This window comes from Nicotiana tabacum, chromosome 21 (assembly GCF_000715075.1).
Source record: "Nicotiana tabacum cultivar K326 chromosome 21, ASM71507v2, whole genome shotgun sequence".
NCBI classification, from domain to species: Eukaryota; Viridiplantae; Streptophyta; class Magnoliopsida; order Solanales; family Solanaceae; genus Nicotiana; species Nicotiana tabacum.
The window spans coordinates 30,314,527-30,325,971 of NC_134100.1; positions in this window are offsets into that span (position 1 = coordinate 30,314,527).

Here is an 11,445-nt window from a genome sequence, read left to right on the forward strand (position 1 = left end):
TGTTTATTAGGAGCTCTTGATTTGTTGAAGGTTGTACCTCTTGAAGAACCCTTTCCTCTCATCAGGTACTTTTTGAATTCTCTAGTGATCATAGCCATCTCATCATCTTCCAGATCTGAACCTTCAGCAATTCTGAGAGCTAGGCTTCTCTCCTTCTTGGTGTATCCATCTTCATGGTTTGCCTTCTCAGTTCATAAGCAGTAAGATTTCCAATCAGTTCATCCAGTCTAAGAGTAGCAATATTCTTGGTTCTTGAATGGCCGTGATTTTGCTTTCCCATGAGACTGGCAGAACCCTTGTCAGGATTTTCTCAACCTTGTCTTTTTCAAGAATAATCCTTCCAAGGGATTTAAGTTCATTTGTCAGTGTAGTGAACCTAGTATACATCTCTTGGATAGTTTCTCCTTCCTTCATAGTAAATTTCTCATATTGAGAATACAACAGTGTTCCTCTGGATCTTTTCATTTGAGGTGTTCCATCATGAGCCACTTGCAAAGTGTCCCATATCTCCTTGGCAGTAGTACAACTTTGGATCCTGTTGTACTCATCTGGACCTAGTCCCCACACAAGCCATTTCTTGGACCTTCAATCAGTGACTATGTCCCAAAGTTCATAGTCTTCTCCTATTATGTGATCCTTCATCCTGTTCTTCCACCAAGAATAGTACTGTCCATTGAACAGTGGAGGCCTGGCAGTGAATTGCCCTTCCCAGTTCCCAGATGGTGCACTCATGTTGATCTTTTCCTAAGGTATTAGCCTCTTCAAGGATAACCTACTCTGATACCAATTGATGTTCTAAACGTCAATACCACAAAAGAGGGAGGAGGGGATGATTTGTGTGGTACCCAATTTTTCGATCTAGAAGAACCTGGTTCTTCTAGGTGTTCTAACTGCTACTGTTGCAGCACTCATGTTGATCTTTAAAGAACACAGAGATTTTTACGTGGAAAACACCTGGCTCAAAAGGTGAAAAAACCACGACCTACTACTCAGTAGGATTTTCCCAAACATCCACTAAAATCACTAAGCCAAAACAGCATTTACAAAACTCTTTGTAAACCTAAGGATTAACTCTAATCCGTGTGTATCACACAACCTCAACTGTTGTGACACCTTTAAGTTAGCCTATAACTTGAACACTCAAAGGTACAACATTACAAATGCTTCTATGAAAGCTGAAAAGGTACAACTTTAAACCACCTACTACAATTGACTAGAATAAGAATAAACACAACGGAACTGGTTCTTCTATCTCGTTCAAGTAGCTTCAGGTTTGCACACTTGAATCCCACATGAACTGCTTGCAAAAAGCATTGCTATTTTGCTCCATATTCAAGTTTAACTTCTGCGTATGTGCAACACTTGTAAAAGAGAACAACCACTGTTATTTAATGAGTTAGTAATCAGAGTTTGATTGAAACTCAATTGCTGATCTTCCATCGAAGTTGAGTCCTTGTTCAATACAAACGCCAACCCTATCCTTTATCCGGATTGTGTGATTGTGTCCTCTTCCCATAAGGAGACTTTCTCTCCTCATCCAATATGCAACCTTTTCGATCAGTTCAGGAGCTATTGCTGCTTAATTACTGAGACTTATCTCCTTCATATGTATCTCACATGTCTAGGTTGATAAATACTGTTCCTCACATGATGAACCTGGTCCATGACTGAGTTCATTTGTCATTCTTCAAAACTTCACCTGAACTTGGGCCAACAATAAGCTACCACATTGGCCTTGCCCGGGTGATACAAGATAGTGATATCATAGTCCTTCAGCAGCTCTAACCATCTCCTCTGGCACAACTTAAGATCCTTCTGCTTAAATAGATGTTGCAAACTCCGCTGATCAGTATAAATCTCACAAGGTACACCGTACAAATAATGACGCCAGATCTTCAATGCATGAACAATAGCAGCTAACTCGAGATCATGGACATTATAATTCTTCTCATGTACCTTCAACTGTCTGGACGTGTATGCAATCACCCTACCGTCCTACATTAATACCGCTCCAAGGCCAATCCTCGAGACATCATAATAGACAATATAAGACCCCGAACCTGTAGGCAATATCAAAATTGGGGCTGCATTCAAAGCTGCCTTAAGCTTCTGGAAGCTTGCCTCACGCTCTTCCGTCCACTGGAATGGAGCACCCTTATGAGTCAGCCTGGTTATAGATGCTGCAATAGATGAAAACCCCTCAAACAATCGACAGTAATAACCCGCCAAGCCAAGAAAACTATGGATCTCTGTAGCTGAGGATAGTCCGGGCCAACACTGCCTGCTTCCACTTTCTTTAGATCCACCTGTATACCCTCACTCAATACCACGTGACCCAAGAATGCCACGGAATTCATCCAAAGCTAACATTTCGAGAACTTTGCATATAACTTCTTTTCCCTCAAAATCTTAAGCACTATCCTTAGGTGCTGCTCATGATCCTCTCGACTCCGGGAGTATACCGGGATATCATCAATAGAGATAATGGCGAACGAGTCAAGATATGGCCGGAACACACTATGCATAAAATGTATGAAGGTTGTTGGGGTATTAATCAACCCAAATGACATAACAAAGAACTCGTAATGACCATACCTAGTCCTAAAGGTAGTCTTCGGGATATATGGCTCCCGAATCTTTAACTGATTGTAACCTAAACACAAGTCAATCTTAGAAAACACTCATGCACCCTGTAGCTGGTCAAACATATCATCAATATGAGGCAAAGGATACTGGTTCTTCACTGTAACTTTGTTCAACTGGCGATAATCAATGCACATACACATAGAACCATCCCTTTTCTTCACAAACAAGATAGGAGCACCCCAAGGTGATACACTAGGCCGAATAAACCCTTATCAAGCAATTCCTATAACTGTTCCTTCAACTCCTTCAACTTAGGAGGGCCATACGATACAGAGGAATAGAAATAATCTGAGTACCCGGCAATAGATCAATGCCAAAATCAATATCTTTGTCGGGTGGCATACCCAGAAGATCAGTTGGAAACACATCAGGGAAGTCCCGTACTACTGGGACTGAATCAACTGTAGGGGTATCAACACTAACATCTCTCACATAAGCCAGATATGCGTCACACCCTTTCTCAACCATTCGCTGAGCCTTAAGGAATGAAACAACTCTACTGGGAGTGTGATCTAAAATACCCCTCCACTCTACTCGCGGCACACCTGGCATAGCCAACGTCACGATTTTGGCATGACAATCAAGAATAGCATAATGGGGTGACAACCAGTGCATGCCCAAGATAAAATCAAAATCTACCATGCTGAGCAATAATAAATCAGCTCTGGTCTCAAAACCACTAAGAGCAACCAAACACGACCGATAAATACGGTTCACAACAAGAGAAGCTCCCATATGAGTAGAAATATAAAAAGGAGAACTCAAAGAATCCCGAGATACGCCAAATGCGGGGTAAAATAATAGGACACATAAAAATAAGTGGAACCTGAATCGAACAAAGCCGATGCATCTTTATGACAAACTAGGAAAATACCTTTAGTGATAGAATCGGAGGCAATAACATCAGTACGGGTAGGAAGGGAAAAATATCTGGCATGACCTCCCCATTTAGGGTGGCCTCTACCTCCCCAACCTCCATGTCTGGCTGGCTAGGCAGGTGGGGTAGCAACCGGTGATGAAATAATAGCCTAGGAATTCTCCGGAGCATGTTGTGGCTGAAAAGTCTGTTGAAGTGCTCCCCTCCCTAGTCTAGGGCAATCTCTCACCACATGGCATGTGTCACCACACTCAAAAGAACCTCGTTACTGACGTAGCTGTGGGAACTATGCGGTACGGGTACTCTGAGACCCTTGAACACCTAAACACTGTGCAAAGCCCAAAACACAAACTGAACTGACTGACCCGCAAAACCTCTACCATGCCATACCTTGCCTCCAAAATAAGGACCAGTGGATCTCTTCGGTCTACAAGGTCTCCTCGCCTCCCTGTACTCTCTCTCCCAGAGCCACCTGTCCTCTACCCGGTGAGCGACCCTTTCCACCTGCTGAAATGGGACCATAGGCTGTGTCGCCATGACACCTAGAACCCGACCAATGTGAACTCGCTGCTCTGGAGTGGGGGCGGCGGGAGTTTGGGTCCTTTCCCCGATCTGTGAAGTAGTTGGTACAACCTGAATCAACCCAGCCTGAACTAATGTACCAAACATGCTCAAGAACTGTGCCAATGTCTCCTAAAGTGTTGGAGGAGTAGTAGTAGGCGTATCAGGTGCCTGGGCTCCGATTGGAGCTACTGGTGGCTCCTCGGTGGCAGCTCACGCTGGTGCTCTGGCTGCACCACATGTGTGTCCTCGGCCTCTACCCCGGCCTCGGCCTCTGATGGTTCTAGTAGGGGGTGCGGGTGCCTGGTCATCTCCGGTAGTACGTGGCCTCACCATCTATGAGAGAATGGAAGATAGAGGTTTAGAGTTGTGATACCAAAATATCGCACAACAAGGGAATCGAATGAAGTGGAATTTTCCTAACAGTTACATAGCCTCTCGTAGATAAGTATAGACGTCTCCGTACCGATCCATGAGACTCTAATAAACCGGCATGTGATTCATGACTGCTATGAACCTAGAGCTCCGATACCAACTTGTCACGACCCCTGTTTGCCCTCCGGGAACTATCATGATGGCACCTAGTCTCTACGACTAGGTAACCCTAATAATTTACGGAAAAAGGGAACAATAGATAAAAACTAATAGAAATTGCGGATAAACATAATGAAAATGTTTAAGATGTCGCTTGGCATATACAAATACTCACTCTCAACTGAAAAGATCTCCCAAAACCCGAAATCTCATGAAATCACAAGCTAAGGATACTACATAGTGCTCTAGCTCAAGAATATCTAAATCAAAGTAAATACACAAGGGTTGTAACTACTAGAGAGAATGGAGAGGGACTCCTCGGTCTGAAGGATCGCCTCGCCTCAAGGATGGTAGGGCTGAGGCAAAGAACATGGATCAACACATGAAAAACATACACAGGAAGGGCATGAGTACACCACATCGATACTCAGTAAGTGCCAAGTCTAACCTCAGGGCCCTATTGATTATAACTGAAAAAAGAGGTAAAACAATATAGAATATGACAATATAATTAAATGCTAATAGTATTGTCACACCTCCTTTTTACTTACACCCCCGAAAGGGGCATATAAAGGGAGTTTTTCCAATTAAAGTGACAATAACCGAAACAGGACTAATTATTTTGAAAATCAGAGTCGCCAATTGGGATAATTTAGGGTGTCCCAAGTCACTGATTGAATCCCGAATTGAGGAAAATCTTGAATCTGTATTACAGTCTGCGAATCAGAAATCCGGGTAAGGAATTCTGTTAACCCGGGAGAAGGTGTTAGGCATTCCCGAGTTTCGTGGTTCTAGCATGGTCGCTCAACTATCATTATTAGCCTAATTATCTGATTTTAAAACACTTTCAAACCTATGTGCATTTTTAACCTTAACCGCTTTCAAACACTTTCATCAGTCTAGATCTTTTATCTTAGGAGAAAGATTCATCAGACTAAGATTTTGATCCTAGGAGAAAATTCATCAGGCTAGGTCTCCTTTTTTTTGGTATCTTAGGAGAAAGATTCATCAGACTAAGATTTTTATCCTATGAGAAAAAATGCGAAGATCAATGGCAAGATTTTATGCACAATAGCAAGACAAACAAAGGCAAAGATTTGAGAAACTTCCCTTTGTAGTCTCTTCTCTTCTTTTCTTTTCCTTCTCTTTTTTTGTTTTTTTTTTCTTTTCTTTTTCTTCTTTTTTTTAACCATTTTCCTTGCACTGCTTTGTTCCTGTTTTACACAAAGAAAAATTGGTCAGTTTTGAAATGGTGGTCAGTTTGTGGCCTTGATGTCTTGGACAGCTTGACTTTTGCTCGATCAGCTTGAGTCGGTTTCAAGAGACCTTTGTTCTACATCAACCTTGATTATTTCACACCCAGTACCATTTGTATTTGCAGCTCAAACATTCTTATCCCAAGTAGAAATCTTTGCTTAGGTGACCTTTTCTGATATCTTGAATGACTTCCTACTTTTAAGCAATTTGTCTGTCAGAGAGAATCACCAGTTATCTTTGCTTGCGCCAAGTATGCTGACAAGAGTCTTGGGGGGGGGGAGCTTTTGCTTGAATCCTCAAGGCATGTTAACTGTAACAACTGAGTGTGTTGGCTAAATTTACTTTGTGCAACTGAAAAGCTGGTAGTAGATTTTGAAATCTTTTCTTGCTTATTTTGACAAGGACTGACTCAGAGTGAAGGACAGAATGGTGCAAAGAAACAAGTATTAACAAGAAATGCTCCTATCGGAAGGACAGAATGAAGAGTTCTATTTTCTTTTTCTTTTTTTCTTTTTTCTTTTTCAATAACTAACCTTAATGATCATGACATGCATTTTGGAATTAACGACCGATCTACCAAACTAATCCAATCTTCCCTTTAACCATTCTTATGACCTTTGAAGTCGGGCTTGTTTATGCCAATTCTTCGCATCAGCTTCACGACTCACTTTCGACAAGTAGTGCCCGAAGGGTTTTCAGCAACAAGTCTCTCTCATTTATTCATCTCTGCTTACCGTCGCCTTACAGTGCCCGTGAGAGTTTTCATTAATAAGACTCTCTCATTTTTTTCTTTTTCTTTCTCTCTTTTGTGAGAAACTTGACGATGTTCTACGTTGTGTGATAACTATTGCTCACTGCATGTGTCTCTTGGCATTCTTGAAGGCATATTAGGAGGTCTTTATTTGGAAGGTTTTTGGATAGGATTGGAAAGAAAGGTCGGCATGAAGGCTCAAAATAAACTCAAAATGAGAGGTTGTAGACTTACAACTCTTGGAATTGATTCGTTCAAAAATAAAATAAAATCTTTGCCCCAGTTTCAGAGGCTGGGGATTTTTGGATTTTTTTCTATTTTTCTATTTTTTTTCTTCAAAATTCTTATTTGGTTGGACCGAACCATGAGGCTGCCTACGTATCCTAATTTTAAAGGAATCAGGTCTAACGTAGTTCAAACATCTGGCCTAAACTGGTTTTCATCTTTCTTTCTGTTTCTCTTTTTCTTTTCTTTTTTTTCTTTTTTTTTGTTTTCCCCAGCTTTTATTTTTGAGGGCATGGACCTTTGACAATTTTTTTTTTCTGAACTTTCTAAGAATTGCCCCAGTTTGTATTTTTGGGACATGGATTTTTTTTTGACTCTAAATTTGATTCCAAAAGAAGGTAGCCAAAGGAATAACACAGGCTCAAAAGGGGTAGCGAAGGATATAAAGTGTTTGGATAGCAGAAAGAGGGCCTCCCAACCTCAAGAATGTCAAACATAGTATCTTTTCGCAATCACAGCATTGACGAACATGTCTGTCTTCTTGGTGTGCCATGGTCACAAGACATTTTTTCATCCCTTAGTGGCAAACTTTCCAACAAACATCAATTGATTAAACATCCTCAGGCCCGATCTTCACAATGATATGAAGGTGAATTTTACTCGACCTTAGTTCCAAAGTATTCTAACTCTTTATTCATCCTCAAAAGTATTTTTTTTAGTTATCGAATTCCAGATTAAATCAGTTCCTAAGATCTGGCCAAAATTTCCGCATGCATGTCATGTCATTAGAACTAGCGAGAAAAGAACTAAGAACAGAATGACACAAAATGACAAACTGTATTTATTGAGTAAAGGATGAAAGGGTTTTACAACTAAACAAGCAACCTAAAATACGAGTTACAACCCTAAAATAATCCGAATAATGAAAATAGCAACAGAATAGACATACAAGACTCACACAAACAGAATGGAGGGATAGAAGGGTTTGACTCAATAAAGCAAATAAAATTTGGATCACAACCCTGAAATAACCTAGATAATAGAAAAAACATCAAAACAAGCTACCAAGATTCCTTCCTAGTGCGGAGGGAATGCCTTTTTCAATTGCTAGGCTTGGGATTTAGCCACAAATTTGCTCATCAGAATCAGCAGAGCCTTCTTCAATTTCAACATTATTAACTTCAGTTAGCAAGTTCCCGAAAGGATTCTCATACTCCATGTCATCAGGCATCATCCCCACAAAGTGTACATCATGATGTGCAGGTAAAGGATTCTGTGCGATATTCTGGATGTCACTGCCTTGGATCACAATCAGGTTTTCCTAGATCATCCTTTCTATTTCTCTTTTCAAATCCCGACAACTTTCAACATTGTGCCCCTGGGCATTGAAATGGTATTCACACCTTTTAGATAGGTCAAATCTCCTTGCACGTGGGTCCACACAATTTGGAGGAATGAGTGCAATCATGTCATAATTCTTTAACTTCTCAGATAAGCTTGCATATGACTCTTCTATTGGTGTAAAATTATCTTTCAATGTTTGTCCCCTTCTATACCCCTGGCAGGGATGTGGGTTATAGGGCACTTAAAAATTTTGTGGACGCTGGTAGAGATTTTGTGATGCTCGTGCTAGCCTTCTGGGGTGTTTTGGTGGCTGGGCAACATACTAAGGTGGAACAACAGAGTGTTGTGGGTTCTGAGGGGGATAGTAATGCTAAGGGGAGTTATCGGAAAATAGACGAGGGTTGGTCATACCTTCGCGACACTCTCCTAGGACCTCTTCTCGACCCTGATGTCATCATAATTTCTTCAACCTTCTCATTCGTGTCACTAAAATTATCAGATTTGGTCTGGACAGCCTGAGTTGCGGCGTTGAGAACTGCTTGACTTATAATTTTGCATGTCTTAAAACTATTCTCAACCATTTCCCCCATTTTGATTGCTTCCGAGAAGGATTTACCCACTATGGACATCATATTTTGAAAATAATCTGGCTCTTGAGCTTGAAGAAAGACAGTGATTAGCCCGTTGTCGTCCATGGGTGGCTTAACTCTGGCTGCTTGTTCTCTCCATTTGATGGCATATTACCTGAAACTTTCAGTTGATTTCTTCTTCAGGTTTGAAAGGGAAATGCGGTCTGGGGCAATGCCAATATTGTATTGGAACTAATTGACAAAGGCCTGTGCCATGTCATTCCAGATGTACCAGCGAGATGTTTCTTGATCCAAAAACCATTCGGATGCTACTCCCGTAAGACTTTCCCCAAAATAGTCCATCAGAAATTCTTCGTTTCTTCCCGCACCTCTCAGTTGATTGCAATACCTTTTCAGGTTGGCTATGGGGTCTCCATGTCCATCATACTTTTCAAATTTGGGAGTCTTGAAACCAGGCGGCAAGTGGACATCGGGGAACATACATAGATCTTTGAAGGCAACACTCTTTTGACCTGCCAACCCTTGCATGTTTTTCAACCGTTGTTCTAAGCTTTTCACTCTTTGGGCCACTTCTTCCTGTACCATCTTTCGGGCAGGATTCTCAACGTTTGCATGAAGATTAAATTAGTACGAGTGGTACTACTCTTGCTGTGTAGCGAATTGTGACTCATGACGAGGCTGTCTTTGACCATTGGCCCATAATTGATACATTTCGGTCATTTGCTATTTCAGTATTCTATTTTTATCAAATACAGTAGACTCTTGTTGAACCCTCTGATCCTGAGTCTCTTGAGCACTTGTAACAACTTCGATATCAGTTATCATTTTTCCTTAGATCTTGTGTTTCCAACTTACCACAAACCGACCACTTCAACTTTCTTTACAATTCAAAACGAAACATGTTAGAATGGACTCAGTCGGTCCTTATTATTATCAATATTTTTCATTTTGTTTTTCATTTTTTCTCATTTTTATTTTCAATGGTTGATCGAACCTGATGTGGGGTGCCTACGTATCATGTGGGAACATGAATCAGATCTTGCGTAGTTCGGAAAGATCATGAATAAAGTAAATAAACTAACTTTTTTTTAAATTTTTATTTTATTTTTTTGAAAGAAAGACTTATAAAGAAGAAAGGGAATATTTTTGGATTTTGATTTTTCTTCAGCATTTTTGCAAAGCTTACTTCTAAAGAAGAAAGATTTTTTTTTGAATTTTGAATTTTCTTTTCAATTTTGAAAGAAGAATGAAAATATTTTGGGAAGAAATTAAAAGAAAATATTTTAGTATATTTTTAAAAAAAAAAAAACAATTACGGTCTAAAAGAAAGGCTTTCTAAAGATGCAAGTAATGGAAAATATTTTTGGATTTTTTGGAAATTGGGGTCTAAAAAAAAGACTTTTCTAGAGAGGAAGTAAAGGAAATTATTTTTGGATTTTTTGAAAATTATGGGCCAGAACCGATGAGATTTGCCTATGTATCTCACATCCGGTGAGAATCAGACCAGCATAGTTCGCCCATTTTTGGCGGAGCAGAAAAATATGACTTATTTTGAAATGACTTTTCTTTTTTTTTTTCAAAATTTCGGCAGAGTTTCAAGATATTTCAAATACCTACCTCTCACTCTCTTTTCTTTCTTTTTTTTTTGATTTTCCTTTTTTTTTTCATTTTCTTTCCTTATTCTAGAAGCCAGTCAACATGCAAGCCGAAACAGACAGATACGCAAGTAGCACGTAAGATGCATCAGGATGGTCTTTTAATTTGGGTACACCTGTCCTAGATGGACCCAACCCCTGTGTTGAGTCCCCAAAGTCAAATGCACATGATACAAACAAACGTACCTAATAGGGATCCGGCATGAGGCTGAGTTATTCTAAGCTAAAAACCTAGGTATATTGTCCTAAACTTGTGTATCCGAGCGGACAACTCGAGCCGAGGAGGGGGCTACGTACCGGAAAACAAAAGTCCATCCGACTTTGTAATTTGTCCGAGCCTCTTTCTTATTTCAAGGTACGACACTAACAGAATAGGGAGTCACGCCAACGTGCACATCCCCGAAGTTGTGAAAAGCAGGGTTTCGTAGAAGTTTATATACAGTTCAGACAATATCAAAGCGGTAAAAGGCAACACTTAGCACATTAGGCCCAAATACGTAAAAATCAGATAATAAACAAAGCCAACTATAACAATTATTCCAAGCTCGAATTCTGAACCCTTAACTAGAAGTTCTGGGTTCTTTTCCCCAGCAGAGTCGCCAGTGCTGTTACACCTCCTTTTTACTTACACCCCCGAAAGGGGCATAAAAGAGAGTTTTTCCAATTAAAGTGACAATAACCGAAACGGGATTAATTATTTTGAAAATCAGAGTCGCCACTTGGGATAATTTATGGTGTCCCAAGTCACCGGTTGAATCCCGAATCAAGGAAAATATTGACTCTATATTACAGTCTGCGACTCAGAAATCCGGGTTAGGAATTTTGTTAACCCGGGAGAAGGTGTTAGGTATTTCCGAGTTTCGTGGTTCTAGCACGGTCGCTCAACTGTTATGATTGGCCTAATTATCTGATTTTAAAACACTTTCAAACCTATGTGCATTTTTAACCTTAACCGCTTTTAACCATTTTTAAAGAAAGATTTGCAACGTCATTTAAAATACGTCT